General features: G+C 36.3%; 1 long non-coding RNA gene across 1 annotated transcript in view; it reads right to left on the bottom strand.

Annotated features, from left to right (window-relative positions):
* Window positions 1-2,420: 2,420 nt before the first annotated feature.
* Window positions 2,421-18,706, bottom strand: part of LOC140164966 (uncharacterized) — an 80,529-nt gene continuing 64,243 nt past the window's right edge. The window contains exons 3-4 of the long non-coding RNA XR_011860612.1: window positions 13,611-13,793; window positions 2,421-3,150 (exon numbers count right to left, since the gene is read on the bottom strand). This is a non-coding gene — a long non-coding RNA (uncharacterized lncRNA). The remainder of the gene's footprint in view (window positions 3,151-13,610; window positions 13,794-18,706) is intronic.

The following is an 18,706-nucleotide window of genomic DNA, read 5'->3' as shown; positions in this document are numbered from 1 at the left end:
CCAAGAGGGGTAGCTGCCCCCCCTTTCCCCTGGCTACGCCACTGCATGTACCGCCATATACAGTAAGCCAAAAAATTAAGGTACCAGTTGTGTTTACCCCTGTATATCCTAAATAAAGACAAGTATGTCAAAAAGCAAGCAGCCGATACCTGTACTCTTTAGCTCTGATTTAAGACCTTGTTTGTTGAAATTGGTTGCACTTTTGTGTTCTATCAATGAAAGTTTTAACGTGCTAATCAATGGAAGCGCGGCGCTGGTTCTCTTGTTCGCGAACGCTTTGTGTACACATCAATAGGGCTTGCAATAGAGCAAACTGCAACTTTAAATTGGCATCTTCCTTTGGTATTTGGATCATCGTATTTTTATTTCTAAAACAATTTTAACAAATGAGGTCTTAAATTCGAGCTAAAAGATGCAGCTATTGGCTGTTGGATCTAATTATGACATATATGTCTTTGTTTAGGATATACAGGGGGTTAATGTATATTTGATTCTTCGCAATTAAATTACAAAAATGAAAGACAACCCAAAACACACCGTGACTACTAAAAGCTGTTTCATTGCTTCGTGTTTTATTCTTAAAGATAACACTATCTGCAAAATATTCAACTACATAATTTGACACAAAATAATGCATTACTGACAATCTACAAGGTTAACCTTTATTGAGCTATTCCTGATGAAATACATACACCCCCTATGGAAGACATGACCTTAATCTCCTACACAGGGGGTGTAGATTTTAAATGGAGTCACTCATTTAGGTAACCCCATTTGAAATTCACACTCCCTGTGTGAGAAATTAAGGTCTTGCCTTGCATAGGGGGTGTATGAATTTCAAATGGAACAGCACATTGTTAAAAGAATTACCGGTATATTTTGAAGTAGAATATCCGGTAGTGCTCATTCTTTTGCTCCCAAAATTCTCACATTATCTGTTTTTATACACAGCATCCGGGCTTGAAATTAAAGTAATCTTTAAAAGATTTCATGTAGTTTGAGGATTATTATTAGATTTTACATATAATATGTTGTTTTACAACATGAACACAAATGTGATATAAGTATTATTGAAGTATTGTATTAAGCGAAACGAAAGGTGAACAATAACTGACCAAAATCAAAATAATATTAGCCCTTTGTGCAAATGCTGTTTACAAAGATATTATGTTTATTATGTATAATAAGTTATGTATATTTATTATTTGGGGTTGTGTTTATTTACAATTTCAGGTTTGTAATCGGCGGCTTAAAAGTGTACGTTTCGTGGCAAAAATTAGCTATCTTTCAATCTGACAACACTGTTATAAGTTTTGGACAAAGCCACTGATACAGAATTTTTGACACTTAATTGTTGCCACTGACACATAATTATTGCCACTGACACATAATTATTGCCACTGACACATAATTATTGTCATTGACACATAATTATTGCCACTGACACATAATTATTGCCACTGACACATAATTATTGCCACTGACACATAATTATTGTCACTGACACATAATTACTGTCACTGACACATAATTATTGCCACTGACAGATAATTATTGTCACTGACACATAATTATTGCCACTGACAGATAATTATTGTCACTGACACATAATTATTGCCACTGACACATAATTATTGCCACTGACACATAATTATTGCCACTGTCACATAATTATTGCCACTGACACATAATTATTGCCATAAGCAGTGAGAACTACAAAAACCTTTCAGCCTCGCGTTCAATACAGTGGTCACTTAATACAATAATTTGTTATTGTTTTATATAACCAATTAGTAATTACAGTTTATATATACACAATATCGTACTATTTTGGTCTGTCAATGATATAACTCTTTCGTATTTACATTAGTTTGCGCTGCCAGTTTTAAAAGTTTTTATTGAAAACGGGTCGTTTTACATCCATTTTATATACAACCACTCGTTCTTCACGGTTTTTTCATTTATCGATTAAACACATTTAGTCGCAAAAACTGTTAAATTTATATCAAATGCACATATTTGGAACAGAAAAGTAAATATTATCCGTTTTCAAATTATATCATAAATGTTTTGTAAAAAAAGGAATGTAAATTGATACAATGAAATAAAATTCGGACTAAGAAAATATTTTGCTTAATCATAATTTTCAAGGCTTTTAGAGTTCATTGAACCCAAATATCATTGACATCCGTAATAGACTAGTCCAACGAGAAGCACCCACATGCGTGTTACAGCGTGACAAGCCACGATGTTACTTATTGCGCTCAACTTCATTAGGCTTTCTCGACGGACTATAATTAGAATGGACACCAGAAATGACTACTTATTTCTTAAAGGTTCGAAAAATATTTGATACGTAATTATATCAACAATATCCTTATATGCTTTTGTTTAACTTAAGATAGATTTGTTATTTCGGAAGAAATTATCAAGATTTAACAACTAGATTTACATTAATAAAATATTATGACATAAATGTTTAATGACCTATCCCTAACTGACAAAAACTCATCCAATAATCGTTCGTATAAAAAGAGCAACCTTTTCGAATGAATTAAATCTCAACTACGAGTACTTTCATGATGGAAATTAAATAATTATAGCAAGATTAAGCTCAGAAGCAACTTTGTGCCAGTTTAAGACGAATAAATCCCTGTTAAGCTTAACTTTTTTTAACGATATCACTATTATCAACCTGATTTATCAAACATTGCTTATTATTTGTCTTAATTGAAGATCGTTTAAAGATGAACTGCATACGGTTTGATTAGAATCTCTTACATCCATTGTATCAATCACTTCAAGACGCTGTGTTTTGAACCATAACACAGTATTAATTAACGAAAGGAAGAAAGTTGTCTAAAAACACATATTTGTTGCTGTAGCACATGATGACCATAATCAGCATAATACAACTAGAAGCAGACTGATTGACAGACATAAATATACGCCTTTTTATATCAAAATGTAGAGTCATTTACAAAATTCCAAAGGGGAAATGCTTAAGATGTTAAAACTGTCCATTAAAAACAACGCTAATCTTACGGAATTGAGTTCCGCTAAATTCCAAATGAAAATATCATCGGTATATTTGATAGGAACGGAGAAAAAGCCATTCCCTCGCTTCTGGTATTAGTGTCATATCCCCTCCTACGGACATCAAATAAGAAACGATATAAAACAATACGTTAGTGATTTATTTAACTTCTCGTAAAGATAGCAAAGTATGAAAAAACGCTCTAAAGATTAAAAATCAAATGAAATGTCAATATAGAAATATATTTTTAAACTTTAAATCAATTTATGTCTATAATCTAAGACAATGGGCAAATCGGCCTTGGGCAGTATATGTAATGGCCTTTTTTGTTTTATAGTTTTGTATGTTTAATATGGTAGAGTAAAAGTGACCCCTTGCACTGGCCATTATCATTATTTTCTGCCCAACTATCGTTAAAAAGTTCCTTGAGCTACAAGGTGTCCCTGAAAGAACAGTTTCGTCGGAAACTGATTATTTTTTTGGTATTATAACGCATAAACTAAATAATAAAAAAAGCTATCACATACTTTTCGGATTTTGATTATTGAAGCTATGTTTTTAAAATAAAAGAATTTTACGAAACTACCTCATTTTCAAATATCTATTAATGACAACAGATGCCTCATGCGCTGATGATGCGCAGTGCTTTGCACTCCGAATACAGATCATCGATTGATATTTGAATCCGTGGAAATGTTTGAAAATGAGGGAGCTTCGTAAAATTCTTTATTTCAAGAACAACGTGGTCAATTGTCAAAATTCAATATGTAATAGCTGATTCATTCCTCAACCACAACAGTTATTTAGTTTTGTTTAGTTGTGGCGTTACAATGCCCAACCAATTAAGTTTCCGACGATACAGTTCTTTCAGGGACCCTATACATGTAACACATAATGCGAATTAATGAAAGTACAAACAAGTGTTTTCATCAAGTTCACATAGTCAAAAAGATTTTTTCTACACCCATTTAAGTCAAAAGTACACTGTTAAAAAGGTTCTCAGTGACAAAAATTGTAATTTGTTTATGTCTGCGCACGTTTCGTTATTAAAATTTTCATGTCAGCTTAATTTTTGACATTATTCTGACACGCGGCTTATGCGATATAGCCATAGGATTCATGTGGTTATGCAGACGCATCAGTGATGTCAATTACATGATGATGCGTAACGTGTATCAGGCGTTTTCTAGAGCGTAAAGGACTTGAAAGGCAAGCTTAGCGACAGGGTGAAAATGGGGCGAACGCTGCATTTTTTAGTACAAAGGTCCCACTTGGCATGAATGTTCCTTGGGGCAAAAGGAAAAGATTCATCCAAAGAGACACTCTGTATCTATGCATAAAACCCCCTAATTTGCATAAATTATGCTAATTAGCACCCAAAATATGGTATTTTCTAACTTTTAGCCCATTTCACTTAAAAACATGTGTAAACAGTTGAATTTGGATTAATTTAGGATAAGGAATTAATTTTAGAGATAATTTTGGGAATATGTGGCCATTCTGACCCCCAAATCCAAGATGGCCGCTGGCCGCCATCTCTAAAATATGTGTTTTTACAACTTTTGAATCAATCGAGCTACAGACTTGTGTGGCATATCAATTAATACTAACATGGGGGTGGGAAACTCATTTCTGGCACTGTTTATAAGATAGGAAGTCATTTGAAAAGGGCACAGTGGTTTTTTAATGTAAATTCCAATGTACCAGTCTTTGACAATATTGTAGATGGATGAACATCAAACTTATGTTTGAATATATAGTTTGGTTCAGTGCGTCACCAAAATTTTGGTCGTTGGCAATTGTGGGGATTTTCTATATTTTGCTTTTTTTTGAAGTCTAGGATTCACTTGTAATGAAAACCAATGTTTACCATTTTTTAAATACCAATATGGCGGCCATTTTGACAATCCAAAATGGCCGGTTAATCTGCACACACGCAGTCATGTTCAGTTCCTAAAGGTGGACCTTTGAACCTGAAATAGTTACTTTTTATTGGACTATGCAGTCATACTTCTTCTTAGCGTGTCCAAGCGCAGGGTCAAATGCGCCCGAGCCAATAGCTGACGCAGTGACGAGCAGAATCGTTGAATTCAGCTAGGTCCTCATGTGTGCAATGTTGCCCCATCTGTAGACAGACCAACAGGTGTTCCATAGTCTGTGGAACCGTTCCACACACACAGGTATAGTGTTTTGTCCTTCTGGTAGGTATCCCCATTTCTGCAAAGCGACCTTGCACCTTCCGACCCCTGATCTTAGTCTGTTGAGACACCGCCACTCAGGCCATGTGGAATCAGCTCCAGGTGGTAGCTGCTCACTGGGTTGTAGTCCCATAGCTGGTGAATTGGGAGATCTCTCTTTCTACAGGGTGAGTCTTTCCGCTTCCTTGGAGACTGTCCCAAGAGGATGAACTTTGCTTATGAAGCTTCCTCTGGATCTAAGGCATTTGGGTGCAGCAGTCTGGTTGAACATGGGGTGTTCATATCAGTGGTCTGACGCACACGCTCTCGCATGCTGGTCACTTGTCGGTGTATATCTGGAGGGGCTATAGCAGCTAAGGTGTTGAGAGTCTCCGTTGGTGTTGATCGGAGGCATCCAGTGATAAGTCGACAGCACGAATTGAGTGCTGGGTCCACCTTCTTGGCATGAGTTGATCTTCCCCACACTGGGCAGGCATACTCAGCACTAGAGTAGCATAAAGCCAAGGCTGCTGATCTGAGAGTGTCTGGTCGGGCTCAGTGAGCTTGTTCAAAATGTTGTTTCGTGAACAAACTTTGCTCCTTGTCTTCTCAATGTGGCTCTTGTATGAGAGTGTACGGTCGAGAGTGACTCCCAGATATACGGGTGTTTCACAGTGCTCTAGTGTGGTTCCAGACCAGGTCACCTTCAGTTGACGTTTAGCTTCACGGTTGCGGAGGTGGAAAGCACACACCTGTGTCTTGGATGGGTTGGCACGGAGGTAGTTTTCCTCATAGTATGGCATGAGCTCATCCAGGGCTTTGGAGAGTCTCTGTTCCACAACAGTGAAGTTGGTGTGTTGTGCACTGATGCCAAAATCGTCTGCATATATGAAGAGTTGGGTGTCGTCACTTCTCGGTTGATCATTGGTGTATATATAGAACAGGAGAGGTGCGAGAACACTGCCTTGGGGGCAGTCCGTTCCTGGGTCTTCGCCACCGGCTCTTCTTGTCTCCAAGCTGAACAAAGAACATCCTGTTGTCAAGCATGCATTCGATGAGCTCCGTCAGGTGGATATCTTTGGTTAGCTCCAGGATTTTGCTGAGGAGACATCTATGATTGACGGTATCGTAAGCTGCTGAGAGGTCGACGAAAACAACTCCGGTTACCAATCCATCCTCAAATCCCTCCTCAATGTGCTGGGTAAGGTTGAGAACTTGGCTTGTTGTTGATTTGCCAGGACGGAAACCTGCTTGTTCTGGGATGGGTTGCTCGTCTACCACAGGTGCCAGTCTGTTGAGCAGGAGGCGTTCGAATAGCTTGTAGGTATGGCTGAGAAGCGATATTGGTCGATAACTCTTTGGGATGGATGGATCTTTCCCTGGCTTCAGCAGACCGATGATGTGAGACTTCTTCCAGATCTTAGGGAGTCTGTGGCTGCGACGACAGGTGTTGTAGAGCCGTAAGAGCCATTTCTTTGCCTCTGGACCAAAGTTCTTCAGCTGCTCAGTTGCGATGTTGTCAAGGCCAATTTCTTTCCCTGGTTGGAGTTTGGCGATTCCTGCTTCCAGCTCCTGCATAGTAAAGGGCTTGATGAAGCCGGGGTCTCCGCTGTATTTCTTGCGGTCTAATTTGGTCTTATGTTTCTTGCCACTTGTTCCATTCTGGAGCAGTTGGTGGGCAACCTGGTTGGGTGTGACTTTGGGCTGCAGTGGGGCTGTTGTAGGGTCACCTTGAAGTTTGCGGATGGTGGACCATGCCTTCTTGCTGTTGCGGGTCATGTCTGCTGACTCTATGAGGGTATGCGAGGTCTTATTACGCTCTTTGGAGACGGATTCCATAACTGTCGCACCCTTTGCTGTTGTTTCCTTGGCGAAAGGGTCAGCTTCAAACATGGTTACATACTCTTGTTTTCTTCTGCACATTCCTTGGAAAGGCCTGGTATGTATTCCACCCTGCAACCTCTTGGTATATGTCTACGAGCAGTCTTGGAAACTAGTTGGGCAACGGTGTCATAATTGTCTGGAGTTGGAGTAATTCTCTTCACCTTCTGGTCTAGCTCTTTTGTGAATCCGTTCCAGTCTACTTTCTTGTAATTGAAGCGTCGCTGAAAAGGCACTATGTTTGGTGAGATTACGGTGTTAACGTGGATACCAATTGGCCGGTGTTGTGTTTGGGGAACTGGATCCAATACAATCTTCTTACACATGTCAGAGATGTTGTTAGTGACAATAGCTAGATCAGGGTTGTATTCTCTCTTCCAACGGGTACTATGGAACGAAGGAGGAAGTTTGGAATCATGAATAAGGCCCAGCTGGTGTTTGTCTATCCATTCCTCAACTGCAGCTCCATCGTTGTTGGTTTCTTTGTAACCCCATTGGTGTCAGTGTTAGAAGTGAAGAGAGGGAGCTTGAAGTCTTCTGCTGGTGGCTTGTAGACTGATGTTATTGTTACATTACTGAGCTCAACAGTGAGGACTTCAATGTTGCTGTTATCAGACATCATAGTGGCTTCAATCACAATAACTTCATTCACAAATATTGCACTCCCGTATTGACGACCATACCTGGTACGGTTGGGCGGTGGTTAGTCGCTCCTCTATGGGTTTCCTGTAGGCACAGGGGATCACAGTGGAGATTGTTGCACAATCCGCTGATGATATTTTGCTTGGCGGTAGAGAATCCTTCGACATCCAGTGATGTAACTGTCAAAGCAGGCCTTAGAAAAGGTCTGCTTGGACTTCCTTTGGCGATTCTGGGCATGATGGAAAGCTTCTAGATGATAAGTTGTGCTTGGTGGTGGCAGGATTGGTTGGTTATCCAGAGCCGCGTGAACTATTGGTTCGGACGCTCCTACCATGACCCCAAAGTCATACTGATATGGTACTAGTTCAATCTGTTTAATGTAATACCATAAACCAGTGTGTCATTTCCCATGCATGTTTTGAAGGTACAAAATTAGGAATGATTGAGAGCAGTTTTTTTCTGACTCACCCTGTATAGCAAATAAATACACCTTTAAATTACTCCTTTAATCAAATTAATGCCGGAAATGAGCTCTACAGCCCCAAATTAGTATAAATTGATATATCACACAAGTTGGTAGCCAGTATGATTCAAAAGTTGTAAAAACGTGTATTTTAAAGATGGCGGCCAGCGGCCATCTTGGATTTGGGTGTCAGAATGGACACATATTCCCAAAACAACCCCCAAAATTAATTCCTTATCCTAAATTAATCCAAATTCAACTGTTTTCACCTACTTTTAAGTGAAATGGGCTAAAAATTAGAAAATACCATATTTTGGGTGCTAATTAGCATAATTTATGCTAATTAGGGGGGTTTTATGCATAGAGACAGAGTGTCTCTTTGGATGAATCTTTTTCTTGCCTCAAGGAACATCCATGCCAAGTGGGACCTTTGTACTAAAAAATGCAGCGTTCAACCTCTTAACAAGTCTACTATTGTAAGAAGTACCCTAACCCATCATTTTTAAGTATTTTCGAACTTTTCAAAATTAATGTGAACTTGTGAAAAAAATAGTTAAAAATTTTATCTCATATGATTTATTTTTTAATGTTAGTAGCTTTTTTTTTTTTAGTTTCAGCTTTTTTGAAAGAGTTAAACCACTCCTTGATATTTTTAAGAAGCACTTTGCAAAATATCTTTTGATAAATAGAATTGGCAATTATATCGACCTAAAAAAAAGCGCAGTGATTTATAGTGCGCTACGCACAGGCACAACGCCTAGACGTTGATCCACAAGCCTCGGCACACTTTCCAGCACACCGTACCGGGCAAGTACATTCCGGAGGTTTTTAAAAAACGGACACATTTTTATTAGATCAGAAATATGCAGTTATTACAACTATACTAATTCTGGTTGTCAGGTCAGATTTATTTTAAAAATTCATTTGAGCGAAATATAGTTTTGTTTTAATTTGTTTTTTCGACATTCTGTACAATATTTGGTTGTTTCAAGCTCATATTTGAGCAAATCGATAGACTACGCATGTGCAATTCTTTTCATAAAGTCGAGTCAAATGCGCATGGTTTTGACAATATGGGATGTATATAAAATGGGACTCATAAAACGCATTTCAATTGGTGAATTTAACAATTATATTCATTGAATTTGAATGTACAGGTGGTATTTTATGATTGATTTTGAAACCAAGAACAATAGAAAAGAACATAAAATGAAAAAACAGGATCTTAATCATATAGTGGTTACAATGAAACAGATGATCATGTATCGAATGTCAGAATGCAGCTCATTCCAAGTTTAAAATTTTCATTCGCGCTCATTCTTGGGGAAGCATGGCAATAAGCAATTATTTTTTTATTTCATGTTAATATTTGTTTCTCGTGAATATCTAAACATTTTCATTTACTTAAGGTGGTACTACACCCCTTGATAAATTTGTGACTCTGCATTTTTTCTCATAAAATAATAACACACTGGTAACAAAGGTTATGTATATTATAGGGGCAAGGAATCCAATTACTACACTGGAATTTCAGTGACTAAAGACAAGCGGTACGTTGTTTATGATAAGAAAAGAGGTACCGCTAGAATGCACCTCATAACTTTTGCTACCAGTGTGTAGTTATTTTTTGAGACAAATGCAAAATTAATCAAAAAATTTATCAGGGTGTGTAGTACCAGCTTAAATGTGCCTAAATATGCTTTGTTGTTCAAATATGTTTACCACAGCTTATTCAACCCGAAAAAGAAAACAGTTGAAATGAGCAGCATGCAACATATCGGCATGATCATTTGCATTGAAATAGTTTCAAATTAATTAGAAAATGCTTGACAATAAGATTAATAAGTAACAAAGGACAAACTAATTGCTAGGAAGTCATGAACTAACATTCTCCCAAGAGGCTGTTCATTAAATATATTTAAACTCTGGGAATATACGTTAATAACATGAATTAATTAAGGTACCTCAATAGGAAACGGATTGTGCTACAATTCTCTTTTTTAATTTTGCGATTCCGGTATATACTTTTGGAGTTATAACTAAATGAAATAATATTTATTAAAACACAATGTAGGTAGTTTAATTAGGAAAGGACAAAAGGAATATACGTTGTTTCAACAAAATAGGAGAGAAGAAGAAAAAAGTTTGTGCGCAATTCACATTACACTTTGATTTGTGAGAATGCGTGTCGTGGGGGTGATACTGTGTGTTTTGCAGCAACAGTAAATATTGACACATTAATGCTATGCGTGCTAGCCATGCGCTTCAATGGAAAAAGTTCAAGTTTTGAAATATTTTCTCAAAATATCAAGAGCTATCTTAAGAACTACTGGATCAATACTAGGCTTGTTTGTACTCATTTTAATGCATTTTTCATGCTGATTCCAAATATGGTCATGAACATTTACATTTGTGAAATTTTTGAATTTTTAAAATTTGTTTGAAACTTGTCGTCTGCAGTCGACACCCGCGTGAAGAGAGTTAAGGTTATTAGATAAATCGGACTAATGTTTGAACTGCATAATAGAAGCTTACATTAGAAGTGCAAAATTACTATTGATGAAAAAGGCTTTTGATTTCAAATTTCTAAATATAAAATAAAGATAATATTTGTCACTGACAGCTGACCTATTTTTTTTACTTGTAATGCATGTATAACTTTATTCTAAATAACTCAACTTTGAAAACTTTGAAAACTTTAAAAGCGTAACTATTATACAGGGTGTCCCTGAAAGAACAGTATTGTTTGGGTGTTTTATTGCCACAACTAATTTGACAATTGACCACACCGTTCTTGATATATACTAATTGTACGAAACACCCTCGTTTTCAAACCTTTCCACGGATTCAAATATCAATCGATGATCTGTATTCGAAGTGCTTATCACTGCGCATCATCAGCGCATGAGGCATCTATTGTCATTGATAGATAATAATAATAATAATAATATACACTTATAGAGCGCGTTACAAACAAAACAGTTTCTCAATGCGCTTTACAGAAAAAACCTTAACTACAAGATATACTACAAATTTAAAAAGCCCAATAGAGCAAAACAAGATAAAATCAAGCAAAATTATTACAACACAGCATAAATGCTAATTCAGAGAACAACGAAATCATAACCACCACCAGACGTGCTTTCGCAGTGTTGAACGGGGGAGAGGCAAAAAGAACGCAAGCAGCAGGCCGCGAGAACCCGGAGACACTAGAAAAATTAAAATTAAACAATTAATGATGCAATCAATTAAATAAAGCCAAACAGAAATGCATTTATAAAACAACACTATTTGCCGTGGGAAGAGAAAACCGATGTTGCACCCGTCCAAGGCAGGACAAATAACACAAAAGACAGAACAACACCAATATAGCTCAACCCACTACAAAAAGCTAATACACAGGCATATTGATAAGTAATACATATAGCATTAGTTTGATATTTGACTCAGTGGAATGGATTTGAAATGAGGCACTCTCGTAAAATTCTTTTAATTCAAAGCGGAGCGGTCAATTGTTTCCGACGATGCAGTTCTTTCAGGAACACCCTGTATTTTGAATTAAATGTATGAAGGCAAATTGTATGCTGATCTCAATTTATACTTCAATAGCTAATCACGTGCGACAAACAAATCAGTGCTAATAAGTCAAATGTGTCGTTGCTAACGACTTGAATATAGATTAAGATTTACACAAATTTGACTTTATAAGTCGTTCGTATAGCAATGTTTGTAATCGTAGTAACTTCCTCTTTTTTAAGTTCCACCTAATTTGATAGACCAATTGGGGAAGATGCTCCTTGTGGAACATCTGTATTTGAGATTTTATATCTTTATAACCATTTTTCTAACAAAACAGTATATAATGTTCAATTATAGACGTAGACAATGCCAACAACACACTAATATATTTCCAGCTCTTTTTAACTTAGATTTTTTTCTTCAATTTATTCATCTTTTTTTGGGTTTTTTTTGTATTTTGAATTCTATAAACTGTATATGTGTGCAAAATTGAAGGCGCTATTTACATATATTTAAAATTGAGTTTAGTCAAATAATATAAGTTATTCCTAACATTTCATGATAAAAAGCTTTTTGCAAATGTCGCTGTTATTTGTTACTCTTTTTCAGATGTTTTAATGCCATTATACAAGTGTCTACCCCTCGTAAAGATGAAAACACGATTTAAGTTAAATAGCGCCATCAGTGTTCACCTTTTCTTAAAAACGGCGTACTTTTACATGCTACATGTATCAAACAACCATGTGGTAAGGTGCTCTATTAAAGAGCTAAACATTTTTGCATTACAAATTCATCTCTTGTCTGCTTGTGGCATCCATATAGGGGCCAATATGAAATTCAAATGTAATTAGCACATTGACCAACCTTCCCTCTGTGGAATATTCAGACTGCATCGTTCTCAAAGGATGTATAGATTTCTAATGTAGCTGCCAAATGTGTTCATTCCATTTGAAATCATACTCCATTTTGAAAGATATTATATAAAGCAAGAAAAATATGAAACAAGAAGGAAATGTCTTTTGAGCTTGGTACCCTCAGCAAGATCATTAATGGCCCTGAATTTGATGTTGATATTAGATTGTGAGGTTTTGAAATCAAACCTACTCTCAACTCACAAAAGTAATTTAGTAATAGGGTTATCATATCGATTGGGGCAAATGTTAAAGGCTTATTCAGTGATCACAACAAAAGTGTATTAGTCATTTAAATTTGTTATTTTTGACAAATTTGGCAAAAACTAGAAAAACAGCAGTATTGACAAGTTGAAGCCTCATTCAAATACATGTAGCTAATTTGTCTACTTAAGGGGGTACTACACCCATGTGGTAAATTTGTGACTATTTTTGCATTTTTCTCAAAAATAATTACACACTGGTAACAAAAGTTATGTATATTATTGGGGCAAGGAATCCAATTGCTACACGAAAACTTCAGTGACTCAAGACAAGCGGTTCAGTATATATGATAGGAAACGAGGTACATCCTAGTGGTACCTTATTTCTGATCATAAATAATAAACCGCTTGTCTTGGGTCACTGAAATTCCAGTGTAGTAATTGGATTCCTTGCCCCTATAATATACATAACTTTTGTTACCACTGTGTTATTAGTGTTTGAGAAAAATGCAAAAATAGACACAAATTTAACAAGGGGTGTAGTACCCCCTTAAGTAGAGAAATGGTAGATTCGTGTAAAATTTTTATTTTGTCTTTAATACACGGCTTTCGGTTTAACCACTAACAGGCTATGTTCGTTAACACATCTAATCAAAGGTGCCAAAAGCTGATTATTACGATCCTCCAAATGAGCAAATCACTGAATCGGCCTTTAATGTTAAATCGTTTTCTCAGATAATATATAGATATTTTACAACTTTCAAATGTTATGCTTACCTCCGGTTTATAATTTGATATGAAAATTTAATTGGGTTGATTGAAAACCACGCCCACCGCACTGTATTCGCATGTTGCGTCTGAGTTTTTAGACGTGGATCGACAGAATGTAAATGAATTGCAACGACACTTAAATGTACTCTTCTGTGCTGATTTACACACATCGCCAACCTGGCAGGATTTCTGTAATGGAAGAGAGAAAAAAATGGCCGACAGACATATGAGTAAACATTGTAAAAGGGGTAACTTCCTACTAAATACGATGTAGAGAGTTTGTAAAGCAATTATAGTGTAAATATTGTTCATGGATATACGCGTCATGTTTCGTAATGGTCACTTTAAAGGGTCATTCAAAGTTCCGTCATTCCCATACTACGTTATCCTATCATTTTGGGCACTTTAAAATATTTACTTCGTTTTCATGTCAAGATAGCTCAATCTGATTTTTTTAATGCCCAGGCATAAAACAAACTTGTTCAAAACCAATTCGCTGTCGAAGTGACGTAATAATCGGATTAATTACCATAGCAATGGGGTAAAACAATTGTTGAATGTACCGCGCAGCACTACAAGCAGGTTGTACTTATCACCTGTGTATGTCTGCAATCATAGATTGAATACAATACCGCTCCTTTCAAATATACTAATCTTACAGGTGCGAGTGATCAGCTTGATATGGTTAAATGCAGAGGTACCGCGTGGACGTACCAGTGTAGCGCGGTATTTCAAAAATTGTTTTACCCCATTGCTATGATAGTTAATCCGATTTATTACGTCACTTCGATGGTGAATAGGATTTGGGCTGAACGGATTACTGAATGTCCCTTTAAGTTTCCCGCCCTTTCTTCATTCCATTTTAGACTGTATCGGCGTACAAAAGCGATGTAGAGTCGCTGTGACCGAGTCACTTTCCATTCATGTAAAAATCACCACAATACTTCACGGAAATATCGGAAAAATCAGCAATTGCAATTATAAATTGTATATTAATGATTGTGGTTGTAACACAGTCAGATTTTTATGATTATGGTTATAGATTGACTAATTTTGAGACAAAGCTCATTCAGAAACTATTTTCGCATTACATTACATTACATTTATTATTATGCCCCATTTCATTTAGACTACGACACGAAGATGAAAAAATTAAACAACAACAAACATAACACAGCAAATTGAAACAATGCAAGCCAGATTATCATGGTTATTGTGGAAAGAGATGGATTTTGAGAGTTTTCTTGCAGATGGAAAGTATATCAGAATACCGGATATTGGATGGTACAGTGTTACAGAATGCTGGAGCTACCAAAGAAAACTTTCAGTCCCTTGATGTTAAATTTAGGTTAAGCAAGAACATGTCACATAATTCGTCTGGTTCCATGGATCACAAATATGTAACTTTTACACCCATGTGACTTGTAATTCAGAAGTTATAGGGTATTTTTGAGTGAATTTGGAGCATAGCTACTATAATAAAAGTGACTCAAATTTCGATCACATCTAGTACAACGATGGGCCAATAAACCGGTTCAGTGCTTTTTAAACGTGCTGATTTAAAAAGCTATTTAACGTTGCTCAATATGTACCTAAGGGTTTAATTCTTTTTCAATTACGGGTGTTGATGCTATTTCACTATTTTGCACATTAACAAAACATCCCCATTTTACTATAGAATAAAAAGCAATTGGTGTACTTTACGCTTGCATCACGTACATGGTGCTATCTACTTGTGGCTGTTGGGCGGCTTACGCCACCCGTACCTAAGAAGGCTACCGCAGGCTAGATCAAATAAAAGCTCCAGCGTGGCCTGATTTCTATACTAACTGACTAATGATGTGGGTTTAACCGTTAGATCACGTAGTGTTTAACCACTTCATGTTTCCGGGTTGATCTGCGTACTGTATTAACTGTGAGACAGTCACAAGGAAATAACCGTAAAATCCATCTCTTGACCAATGATTAAAGGGGCATGATTAATATTCTGGGCTTTAAGGGGATTTTGAATTGGTTTGTAATTTGATTTTTCTTTTCTAGTTATTCAATATCGTAGAATAATCTATCAATACAAAATGATAGTCATTTGTCATAGCCACAAGGGTATCAATTATTATCTAAAAGTAAAATGTAAAATCTATAAGCATAAGATATTTTCTATTTCTAAAGGAAGTTCAGACTGTAATACTAGAGAGATTGCGATTTCCAAACGTAGCATCGAACGTACGTGGAATCTATTCAAAATCCCGTCACAGGAGAGTGATTTTGAATAGATTCCACGTACCTTCGATACGAACGTTTGGAATATCGCAATCTCTTTATTTTGTGTAAACATATTCAAAAACGTGGCATTAAAGAACTTTTATCAATTGCCATCTCCACGCAACCTTCATTACGCGATTGCTCTTTTGGTGAATGGGTAGCGTAGTTCAATTAAAGATAATAACAAGTTCCTTCTTTTAGAAGTAGAATTGTTAGAGTATCAAGTGTTAACGTTTACCTTGAATTAATATTATCAACAAAACCACCTGATAACTATAAATCTAAGTTTAATAGTCACGATTTAAAGATTGCAATAAAAGACCACCACCTGATATCCGCAAATCAAGGGAGTGTAAATGTCAATAATAACGATTGTAATATTAATTGACGTAGATGTAAGGCAAGATTTCCAATAAATAAAATAAGAGAAGGCCAGAAAGACTTGCATTATTTATCTCGTGCTAGATGTTACAGGTGAAAGTTTGGGCGTATTTTAATTACAACTCATTATTGTGTAAAGCAATACGTGTAGCTTGGACTGACATTACTATAGTGGCAGTATCTCAAGTAACAGAGAAAAGAGTGGTAGTATTAGAACATTATATAGGACAGCATATCTACATATCAGAACAGGGATTACCACAATCCTTCGGACTTGACAGGGTATTTAAAACTGAGACATCATGTTGCCGGCCTGTTCTTGCAATATAATCCATAAGCTTAAATGGCAATATAATACCTTTATTGTGTGCAATGAATTGGAAAAGACGGCGGAAAGGAGGAATTCGATATGTGTGGCAATAATATCAAATTAGCATATTGTATTGTTTCAAATTGTGGTAAATATTGTATTAAAGCAACTTTTCTTGTTTTTTTTTTATATTACATATATGAATAGATTACTTATGCTTGCGTTAACCAAGTTTCCTATTTGGGGCAATAGTCGTTGTCCAATGACCTTTATCCCTTTCAGACCGTTTAGAATATATAATCGGTGTGATTTTAAATATAAAGGCAGAGAGATCTTGATCAAGATCCTGCTAGGATCGACAGAAAGCTCATGCCATTAACCAAATTTGAATTTAACTATATACATAAGCTATGTTTTGTGGACAGCTCCTTTTAATTTCAAATAATAATAATCTGCATTTTCCTTCAAATAATCGTCAAATTCTGTTTTAATTACACACGTTGTTCAAAAAACAAGTAATGTAAACGTTACAATGTTGGTAACCAAGGTAACAATACAAGTTGGTATTTTATCTAGTGTCATTGGATATATCTGCCTTCTCCGCCATATGCCGTATCACATTTTGACAGCTTGGAAATATAATTCCAGCTTTCGTGTAGTTAAACACATCTCAACGATAATTATAATCAAATCCATTCGAAAATTGACGCTGGGACCTCTTTAAAAGATACTAACTTATTCGATTCGTAATGTTTTTAATTTCAAAGGTGGTTTACAATCATTTGAATTGAATCGACATGAACATTGGTTGGTATGATTAAAAACGTCGGTCCTTATTCACGTCGTTGAATCTGCGACTCTGTTAGCAGGAAAAAAAAAGTCTCTTGTCACTTTCTTTGACACATCTCTGTTTAATTTAAGGAAAAAAAACAGTTGTCAAAAGACTTGCCGAATTCTCTCCGGATTATCCTAATAACGGGCATGTGTAGTTCAAAGCAGTTTTTAGGTCGATTTTAAGCACCGGCCTGCTTTCTGATGTACCAAAAAAAAACTAACCTCTGTCAATTCAATGTGCTTTTGACAAAATATGGGTAAAAAATAAGGAGCCTTTTAAAAATTCTTATCCAAGCAATGCATACCCGCCACGCAATGGGTTTAATAATGGTAACCCAAGTATGATACTAGATGTAGAAATATAATTTGCCAAGTTCACAAGATGGATTCCGAATGTGAACAATATTACACAAATGAGGCGTGACGTACTGTATTCAGCTGGGAATTGGGATTTGCGAAATAGATTTTAATCAATTCTGGTGATACGTGTATTTCATATCTGATATCAGATATGTGAAACGTCAAAGTTTGACAACCGTTTGGTGGTACAGCCAGGTACCACGCGCTTCAAGGGAAAAAGTTCAAGTTTTGAAATATTTTCTCAAAATATCATGAGCTATCATAAGAACTACTGAACAAATACTAGGCTTGTTTGTACTCATTTTAATGCATTTTTCATGCTGATTTCAAAACTGGTCATGAAAATTCACATTTCTGAAATTTTTGAACTTTAAATTTTTTTTTTAACTTGTCGTCTGCAGTCGACACCCGCGTGAAGAGAGTTAATTAAAATATTATATTCTAATAGAATTCAAAAACATACGTGATACGTGATCGAACAGGAATAACAAAAAGTAGACGCTTTTATATAATAGCATCTAACGGATGCAATTACCGATTTCAAAATAAAAACTGAAATATTAAATGGCTCAAGTAGCAAAGCATATTTGGTTTTGCTTATGAAGTGTAAACTCTCGCGTATATTTTCAGCGCTGGTCAATTTGTATGAAATGTCCCCCTTGTGATTGTCGTCGCCATATGTATTGACACAGAACTGGACCGCAGCCTTTATCTTTGAACATGTTTAAGACGTATCCGTCTGAGAGTGTGTTTAATGTCTTATAGCGATGCGTATTGATTTGGTGACCAATCTAGTGAATTGTACATTTTAGTATAATCAGGCCCGTACGCAGGGGGGGGGGGGGGGGGGGGGGGCGGCCGCACCTCCCCAAATTTGCAAAAGTATACAAAAAGTCCCAAAATATCATAATTTGCGAGCGTAGCTAGCAAAAAAATCAGGTTTTTTACGCTTTTT

This window comes from Amphiura filiformis, chromosome 11 (genome assembly GCF_039555335.1).
Source record: "Amphiura filiformis chromosome 11, Afil_fr2py, whole genome shotgun sequence".
In the NCBI taxonomy this organism is placed as follows: Eukaryota; Metazoa; Echinodermata; class Ophiuroidea; order Amphilepidida; family Amphiuridae; genus Amphiura; species Amphiura filiformis.
Note: the sequence above shows the minus strand (reverse complement) of the source record. Positions and strands in the feature narration are given on the sequence as shown.